This window comes from Protopterus annectens, chromosome 11.part0 (assembly GCF_019279795.1).
Source record: "Protopterus annectens isolate FY-2018-M chromosome 11.part0, PAN1.0, whole genome shotgun sequence".
Classification (NCBI taxonomy): domain Eukaryota; kingdom Metazoa; phylum Chordata; order Ceratodontiformes; family Protopteridae; genus Protopterus; species Protopterus annectens.
In genome coordinates, this window is record NC_056745.1 from 408,737,122 (window position 1) to 408,747,678 (window position 10,557).

Consider the following 10,557-nt stretch of genomic DNA (forward strand, 5'->3'; position numbering starts at 1 on the left):
ATGTGTGCATGTATGCGGACAAACTAGATCTGGGGGACTGGTAGTGGTGCATCCTGGGATATAGTAAGCTCAGCCAATAATAGACTTCGCTCTTTGGCATAAGCGTGCCGAGTCGGAGCCGAGGGATCGGCTCCGAACCCATCAGTCAGAATGTAGGCGAGATGGATCCCAAACATCTGAAGTTATGGTGAGTACATAACTAAAAGTTAACCATCATCCATGGGGATTGGTAGATGCCTGATAAGTGTAGTTTCTGTTTGCTTGAGAGTTACTATTAAAAATAGGCCTAATACTGTACCCTATACTATTTGTTTCGTTTGACTTGTTCTCAGGTCGGGAAGAGAGGGAATTCACATCTATCTTCCTTTTTAAAACTCTAAAAACATTAAGGTATGTTTCTGTGGGGGGGGGGGTACAGAAAGTGCAACACGTGAAAATTGTACTGTATTTCTTTGATTTTTTTTGCCGGTTGCTTGAGATCCGGTTAACTGAGAGTTTACTGTATTACTATGTCAGGATTACATAATGTAAGTAACTCTTCATTGCAAAAGATTGAGGATAGTGAGCTAAATACAGAGAATAGTGATTCTAACACTTACATTTCATCTTCAGCTAATAGTGACTACTTAAAAGGAGTCACTAGTTGATAATATGTTAGAAGTAATTGATGGTCATGACACTCCTAAGATTGCTCCAGTAACAAGTAACACAGTTGTCTCTATCCTGAAGTAACAATACTGAACTACACAGATAAGACCGAGATTATTTATTTATTTTTTGCTGATAATGTTCCTGTGACAAACAAGTATACTTGTCTTTATCCTGAAGATAACTGCAGTGATGACAAAATGATTAATACCGGAAAAAGTAGTAGTTAAGAGAATCCATTTAGTAAGAATGTAACACTGTGGAAAAGAGTGAGAAACAAGCAGGGATGAGTATTTAAGTGATTTTGTTACTGCAAAGATGTGAGACTTGAGTCCAAACTCAGACCATGATACTGAATCTGTGGGAGGAACTATTTTCAATACTGATTCCAGTTTTAAACCCTCTATAACACTTCTATGTAAACTTGCCAGAAATGTAATTACAGCATCTGTTTTGCCAGGACTGTAACTTGTATAGATGCAAAAAAATAGATTGACAAGACTTGACTACTCTTCACTCCACTTCATAATTTATATTGGTGTAAATTATCTTAAATCTATTCCAATAAACCATATGAAATAAAAAAAAAATAATGGATATCATAGAACAATGACAAATAAAATTGATTTAGTCTTTTGTAAAATCATTCCATCCAGGTCTTTTTTTCAGGTTACATTTTTTTTATTTTGTTTACCAAGGCTCATATGTTTAGCAACTGGTTAAGGCAACTATGCACTGTTCGCCAAATGAAGTTAGTTAAATAATAGAAGGATCCTGGTAACGATTATAGAATGTATGCTCGGGACAAAAGGTACCATACCTATATAGATGTAACTTATGTTTGTAATAAAATAATGGATTAGTTAGTGTTGTGGGGCAAACACTAGGCAAACGGTTAGATATGATACTTCTCTGAAGTGCTATTTTTTGTAATGCCCGTAGTGTAGCTTGGGCAATAAATGTAATAAAATTTCTGGTTTACTATAAAAGAGAACTGTAATGAAATTGCAGTAGTTGAGTCATAGAATACCTCCTCTTTCAAATTTAAAGACTACATTAAATGTAGATGTTTAAGGGTAAATGGTAATGGTGGAGGGGTTTCTATGTGGTTTCACAAATCTTATTTCATCATCTCCGATTAAACATGTACCCGAGCAGGAATGTATAGTTAAGATTAAGAATAACAGAAGTAAAACTGATATTAACAATATATTGTGTTATCATATTCCAAGTATGGATACTAGTAAATACTCTGAATATTTCCATAACCTGTGAAGAACTGTGGATTGCAATAATATACTGTTAGGTGATTTCAGTTATCCAGCAATATGCTGGGCTGCTCTAAATAGTGCAGTGCACTTTGGACATGAATTTATGAACATGATACTGAAATAGGATGACTCAACTCTTCTCTGAAAACACTAAAGAAAAACACATCATTGACTGCTGTCATCATGAACATTCCAGACATTCCAGACTTACTATGCTTCTTGAACTGTTGAATCACAACTAAATAAAATTTGGTCTTAAGTTTATAACCAGTAATAATAAACGTTTGCAAAAATATAAGTTTAGAGTGCTTGACTAGATTAAGAGAACACAGACACTTATTGTCAGGACTGGAACAAGATAATGCTGGCACATTCATTGTATAGTGCACATCAGTTGCATCAAGATTCACGGTTTTCTTATGTAAAAACATCTACTTGTACCAGGAAAAAGAACATTCCTTGCTCCACCATAATGGACTAAAGTAAAATTCTTAGGAAAAACAAGGAGGAGTTTCATGTTTACATAAGAAATATCCAGCTACAGTGAATAAAGAATTTCTAATCAAACATGTAAAGATCTAAAATTTAAAATTAGAAAATCTAGAAGCAAATATAAAGTCAAGATAGTTCATGATGTATCCAAAAAATCTTTTTATCAATTACAGTAATTCATCAAAAGATAATTTGGTAATAACTAATACATTTAAAATTAACAGTTGTGATGTTCAAGACCTTTGGACTATCTGTAGTGAATATAATAAATTACTTGTGTAAAATTATGATGACAATGATTTTAGTGTAAGTAACAACCAATTTAAAATTAATGGCAAGTATTCTGTATTCACCAAACAACTAATTTCAGATGCTATGGACAAAATTAAAAAGACCTCCTCATTGGATCCAGACATGATTGTTGGTATATTATTAAATAATGTAAACATTACTGCCCGTTCTACATAAACTTTTTACTACATTTTTAAGTGAAAAATGTGTGCCAGAACACTGATAAATCTCCCACATTTCTCCTATTTACCAAAAAAGGAAAGAGAGATTCTATTGAAAATTATAGACCAGTAAGTTTAACTTCAATTTTAGGTAAGTGTTTTGACAGATGTCTAACTGAATTACTGTATAAAACTGGTAGATACTTTTCTACTACAGATGTGGAACAACATGGCTTCATTAAGGGAAGACTGGTGCTAACAAACAGGATTAGTTTTTGAGTATATTACTGAAGCCTTGGATTTCAGAAGCCCTGAGGCATATTCCCTGGAAGAGGACTTGCAAGTGAAAGCATATAGACTCCTCTTCTGAGTTTGTCACCGAGGACACCAACTTTTATGATGAAGAAGATTCACCAAGAACCCCCCCCCCCCACCGAAGATGTGACTTTAGATACATTCTGGAGTTGATGAAACAAGGGGGGGGGAGGTCCATATAAACTTCCTGTTCTAAGTCAGTGTTTCTTGAAGCTTTTGGGTCTGGCCCTTTGACATCCTAGGTGGTCTCTCCTCCTGATGCCTTGATTGATTTCATCCCTCAGAAGGCTTGAAAGGAAACTGATGTTGCAGAGCCTATCCCAAAAATGCCTGACAAGATTTTAATTGCCCCAAAAGATACAAAATATTGGTCCAGGGGTCTTCCTATAGACATCATGGTGGTAGCAGGAGACACAGAAAATAAATGTCAGAAGAAAGTTCCTCTGTTCATCCCTCGATCAGGTAGTCAAGGGCGTTGGACAGACTGGGGACATGGGCATATGCTTCCGTGACATTTACCTCTAAACACTGAACTATGTAGCACACCTGACATGTTTTCAAAGGGACTTGATCAAGGAACTTTCCAGATATCTTCTGAGTAGCCTACCTATGGATGTCCAGAAAACAGTGAACACCCATATGTCTACCCTACAATCTTCCTCTCATGTGGCCATTAGACTGTTCTCTAATGTAGCAGATGGTACATCTAGGGCAGTCGGCACAGGTATTACCATGCAATGTCATGTTTAGATGTGGTTATGTGATTTCACAGAAAACTTTTAAGATGCTCTTCATAAATGCCTCCTATGATTCCACCTCATTTGGACCAAAAGTGAAAGAATCGCTTACCAGAAGCAAACAGAATGATAAGACCTTGACTGCTGTAGGGATATGTTTTTCTACTCCTCAGACATCCTTTTCTAAGAATTGAAGAGTGTGTAGGAAAATGTGGCTCAGAATGTCCCAAGGTTTTCACTAGGACATCCCTGGGTACAGGTTTCCCGAGGCGGAGGATAGGCATCCTGAATGGATGTTACCCACGAGGCAGAGGTAGTCTGCTAAATCACAGTTTCTGTGGACCATTCACTGAGAAACTTTATCAGCATCCCTAAATGTTTGCCCGACTGAATAATGGAGACAGTTTGGGGATGCGTTTCATTGCACCCTCTAGCCTGGCAAATGATAACTTCTGATTCAGAGGTTGTATAATACCCTTTTTAGATTTCCCAAGGGCAAGACTAAAGATTCCTGATACTTCACCCAGTCAGTTGGATTCTGCAACAACAGAGGTTTCAAAGTTGCTAGACGAGAGTCATCCAACCGGTCCTCCCAGACCAGCTAGGATCTGGAGTCTATTCAAGGTTCTTTTTAATTCCAAAGAAGACGGGACCTGAGACCAATATTGGATCTCTATCTAAATCAATATGTCAAACAGACCAAATTCTATATGGTTACTGTACAGTCCATTCTACTTCTTCTAAGGAAGGACGATTGAATGTGCTCTATCGATCTTCAGGACTCCTACTGTCATATGAAGATCCAGGAGATTCCTTTATTTCTGGCTGGGAGCCAATCACTTTCATTTCAGATCATGGCCATTCGGTCTAACCACAGTCCCCCAGGGTGATCACCAAGATAAGGGAAGTCCTAACAGCTTATCCTGGTCTTCCCATGTATAGATGATTGGCTGCTAACTGCTGCCTCTAAGGATCTACTGTTACATCAATCAGTTTTTCTGTTCTTGGCAACTCACTTGGAAATGTCAATAATCTTCAGCAAAAGCAAAATATTCCCCTCTCAAGAGCATAGAATTCATAGGCTGCCAAAGAGGCACACAGTACATAAGATAGCAAACTTCCCCTGGCAAGAGTCCAATCTTTAATGCCCATAGCCCTTCAAGTGTTAAAACTTCAAGTAAGACTCTCTACAGCTTTCCTCTATCACTTTGGTCCATTTGGCCAGATATCACATGAGAATTCTACAGTGGACAGTAGTAGTACAGTGGTCACAGAAACTTCAACCTCTTCACAACAAGATTTTTCTATCACAGGTGTATGGGAACAGTTGTTCAGGGCAGATCCTTATGTCCTTCTACTTCCAAAACCGCAGCTACCATGGGCACCTTTCTTCTAGGGTGTAGGGGCATTAGGAAGGGAAGATGGTTCAAGGGATGTGGTCATCAACAGAGGCCAAACTTCACATCAGTGTCTTGGAGTTGAGGGTGGTCCTCCTAATGTTCAGACTTTTCAGGACCTTCTACCCAAGGTTGTGATTGCCATCCACTTGGACAACATGTTAGTAGCTTGGTATATCAACAAAGAAGGTGGAGCATGCTGGTACCCTCTTTGCCAGGAAGCCATGATAGTTTGGCAGTGGGTGATTTCTTCAAACTGCTTTCTTGTAACTGCACATACCTGGGACATACAATATTCTTGTGGAGAAATTGTGCAGAACTATACTATTGTGTCATGAGTGGTCTCACAACAGAACAGTGGCAATGCAGATTTTCAGCTGTCGGGGCCAACCTTGGCGCAACCTTTTTGCTTTGTACTTTGACAACAAATGCAAAAGTTACTTCACCCTCATCTCTCCACAGGGGCAGCCACTGAGAGATACTCTAGTTCATTTTTGACCCCCAGGTCTCCTTTATGCCCTTTCACTTATTCCGCTCATCACCATATTCCTTCAGAAAGCTATGGAACACAAAAAAAACAGGGTAACCTTCATAGCTTTCTTTTTTGGCCTTGGCAAATATGGTTCCCCTTTCTTTGGCCTCCTCTTCTGCACCCACCATAGGTTATGGATCCCATCCCAGATCTCCTCAGTTACCCTCCTGGGTTACCTCTACTAGATCTCCGGGCCCTAAAACTAACTGCATGGTTTCTTCAGTTGTAAGGATTGCCAGAGATGCTAGACTTTCTCTCCCGGTAATCCATATAATCTCTTACTGTCAGTTGGATTTAACCAAGAATTTTTACAAAGGTAAATGGAAACATTTTTCTATATGGGCCTCATCAAAGAGATTCGACTCTTTTTCAGCCCATTTACCAGTGATTTTCAAGTTTTTCTGAACTTTTTACGGCAGGCTGTAGTTACTGTACAGAAAAAGTCCATATAGCCACCACTTCAAAATTTCACATTGGACATATAATGGCTCTTTTTGCTTCTCTTAATGTGACCAAGGCCTTTCTTAGAGGAGCAGTCTTATTGAGACCCCTAATTTGTGACCAGGTCCCTCCTTGGGAATTTACAATTGTACTTCAGTCCTTAACCCCAAAACCCTTTGAACCTGCAGCTTCATTAGATGAAACTATCTTTTTGGTTGCCATTATATCAGCAAAAAATGTGTCGGAATTGCAAGCACTTCCATGCAAACCTCTGTTCCTTATTTCTCATAAGAACAGAGTTTCACTGAGGACAAACTCATTGTTCCTTTTTAAGATAGCCTTGAAATCTAACCTGAACCAACAAATTGATTTGCTAGTATTCATTCCCAACTTTAATAACGAGACCATAGCAGACAACTCTGCTTCTATCTACACTGTACTGAGGGCTTCAGAAAGTCAGACATTTGTTTATATCCTTTTCCAAGACAAAGCCTGGCGAACGTGTTCCTAAAGTTGCACTTTCAAAAATGGCTGGCAGATTGCATTTCATTCACTTCTATAAGTCAAAAGGTCTGTCTTTACACTCTGAACCCAAGGTTCATTCTAATAGAGTGATGGCAACTTCAACAGCATTTGCAAAAAGGGTGCCTGTCAATGATATGAAGGCTGCAGCAACCTGGAGCATAGCTCATACCTTTGTGTCTCATTATAGGTTAGATGTACAGTACAGGACTTGCACATCTTTTGGGTCTGCCTTACTCAAAGAGTGTCCTTCCTTTGAGTCCACCCAGTCCCTTTTTGGGTAGCTTGGGAATCTTTTCCATATGTTGAACCAGATGAAAATAGACTACACCGGATAAGAAAATTATGTACTTGCCATAATGTTAGAGCCATGTTGTCTTATTTTGGTCTGGTTTAACCTTTCCAAATTGTCATTTTCTTCTTCTAGGCATTGACCTTGTCTGGACTCTGTCTCCCCATAGTTCCACTTAGTCTATAGTAGATGTCCCTCAATATTTTCTCCTTTTCTCCATTATTTATGACCAAGTGAAATCATTAAGCAAGCTCAATCTGAGATAATTAAGACAGGAGAGGAATTGTGGGTAGGGGATGAGTCTGAGCTCTCTGATCCAGTACTGTGGTATAAGGCACAGAGGTCAGATCCAGCCAAAACTGACATCCCACATATTGAACCAGATGAAAATAAGGCAACATGGATCTAACATGGTAAGTATATAACTTTTGTTTTTGTTCATGCACTCAAGGGCAACTACATGAACCTAGAAGAGCACAGGGAAAGTTTACTAAAATAATAGTTTCTATTAAGGACTTCATCCATGAGAATAAATGCAGACAGCTGAAACTTTATTCAGTAAGTTACAGATAAATTTATGGAAAGTTTATATTGGCTTGTAATGGTTTTCATGAGCCAGTTTTGCAAGCAATGTTAAATATAGAAATGTATAAATCTGACAAGATCCTATGACATAATGTTGTGAATTTGCAGAAGCATTTGTTTAAAACTAAAAAGCGTTCATATATTATAAATTTAATGTCTACTCTAATAACATTCCCATTAATATTCATTTGTCTAACAAGTTGACTGCTTTTAAGAAGACATTAGATAGCTGGATGGGAGACTGTGTATGTACCCTACTTAAAGGAATCCGTGTTCCTAGTTGGCTACAAGGGCTGAACACTGTAACACCACTTAGAGTTTTTCAAGTAAATGGAGATGGAAGAAAATGTGGATTTCTGTAAAATATTAATTGGATGGTTAGATAAAGGATAGTGCAAGAAAAATATATGTAGTAGTTTGATAAAATGTATATGGAAAAAAGATGAAAAGAAAGTTATAATAAACTGGCAACCTATAACTTTAAACACTGATTTTGTGTTTTCATAAATATTTTATAAAGAATGCAAAAAAATTGTTGACTGAAGGAATAGGAATTTGTGTGTTTGGTGTAAAAGGGAGAGAAGTAAAGGAAATGTTAAAAAATAGTAAAGGAAATAAGTATGAATTTGACAAAAAGTGAGGTAAGACTGGTTGTGTGTTATGTATAGAAGTCATGTGATAAGATAAGTCATAAGATAAAATGGGAAATTTTGGGAGCATATGGAATACGTAAAAGAGTAATGGAAGTTGTAAAACCTTGTTTTGAAATTTCATGGGGTGAAAGTAATGGTAAATGAACATATGAGAAAAGGGATCAGGGTAAGAAGGAAAGTTAAGCAGGGGGAATCCCTTAAGTATGTGTATTTTTATTCTAATATGGGTGCTGCTTTAGTTTACTCCTAATTGACTCGCTCTCTCCCTTTCTAAAGAACCAATTCCCTCCGTTACACCTGCTGAAATACTAATAGCAAACCTCAAACCCAATGACTTTACTACCATCACAGTAGTAGCCATATACATTCCACCAGGGGACAACATCCCCTTAATGGAAAGTATACTGTCATATCTCTCCCTAAATTTCCATAATGAAACTATCCTTCTTGGGGACATAAACATTCATTGGCATAACATTAATAATCCAAACCCTCCACAACTCATAAACCTCCATGGATTTACACAACTAATCTCCAAACCTACTAATAACTCTCATTCTTCAAGCTCCTTGATAGATTGGATGCATGTTTCTAATGTCCGCAAATACTATAACCCTGAAACTCTACCTGATGCCCGGAGCGGTCACGCTCCTATAAAAATGATACGATAAATCACCAACCTCCCCAAACCACATTGGCTTATCACCTGCCGCAAACTTTCAACCTTTAACCCAGGCACTTTAAAACCCTCCTCTCTAGAATTAACTAGAATTTCCGTACTCAGCTCCCACTCAGTGAAGCAATAAATGTCTTCACCTCAACTTTCCTAAATTTTTTAAATTCTGTAGCCCCACTGAGAAAAGCTTGATTAAAGGCAAACATGTCACCCAGGATAACTAAAACCACCTGTACCCTTATGAAATCCAGAGGTAGGGCATGGAAAGCCTGGGTACAAACTAAACTTCCAGCTGGCCTCCTAAAGTATAAGGAACTTAGAAATCAGACAAAAAAATTATCAACACAGACAAAAAAGACTTATTATAATCCCCCCAAAACATTAAAATCTGATAAAAAAAAATTTTGGAATGCTATAAACCAAATTCTATATCCAGGCAACCCAACTTCACCAAACCCATGTCCTGACAAGTCACCGGGAGAAACTGCCAATACCTTTCACACCTACTTTATCAAATCCATTTCAATCCCAACCTCTCAACAACACTTCAAACCTCCCTATACACCCCTCAACCACTATCTCACTAAACACCTCCTCTCTCAAACCTGTCTCCACTGACTATATCAGAACTCTACTCAAAGCTCAAACCATGCTCTATATCAGCAGACATTATTCCTTCCTACTTTCTCCATATTGCTGCACACTCCCTTGCTATGCCTGTATCTATGCTAATCAATCGCTCTATCTCTGAGTCTAAAGTTCCTTCTATCTGGAAACAGTTTTACATTCTTCCTATTCATAAAGGAGGTAACTCCACAGAATATCTAATTTTAGACCTATTGCAATCCTCTCCCCTCTCTCCAAAATCCTTGAGAAATGTATACACAAACAAGTTGTGCATAATCTCTTACAAGAAAAAATTCTCACTCCAACACAGCATGGCTTCAATCCCAAACGTAGTACAACCACAGCTCTACTATCATTTCTCAACGCCTTAGCCCTGGCTAAAAATGATCACAAACTCGTATCCTCTCTATTTCTTGACATTTCTAAGGCTTTTGACACTGTCGCACACACACTGCTACTTAGTAAACTTGTAGACCTAAACTTCTCCCCTGATACAGTTGCATGGTTTTCTAGCTCTCTCTCCGATAGGCTGCAGTCAGTAAGATGGGACTCGACACAGTCTACCCCTCTCTCAATAAGAACTGGTGTTCCCCAAGGTTCCATTCTTGGACCTCTACTCTTTAATATCTTCACCAGCTCACTCCACTCCTCTTGTCCTCATTCTAACATTGTCCAATGCACAGATGACTCTACAGTCATAACTATAGCTAATTCCCCCTTAGAACACCTAACAAATACCCAGACATTTTTCAACTCAGTAGATATATATCTATCTATATATCTATCTATATATATATATATATATATATATATATATATATATATATATATATATATATATATATATATATATATATATATATATATGTGTGTGTGTATATATATATATATATATATATATATATATATATATATAT

At 37.7% G+C, this 10,557-nt stretch overlaps 1 protein-coding gene across 1 annotated transcript in view; it reads left to right on the forward strand.

The window, feature by feature from the left end:
• The window catches only part of APAF1 (apoptotic peptidase activating factor 1), a 2,040,921-nt gene that overhangs the window by 106,028 nt on the left and 1,924,336 nt on the right, over positions 1-10,557 (forward strand). The gene's annotated exons all lie outside the window — the stretch shown is intronic.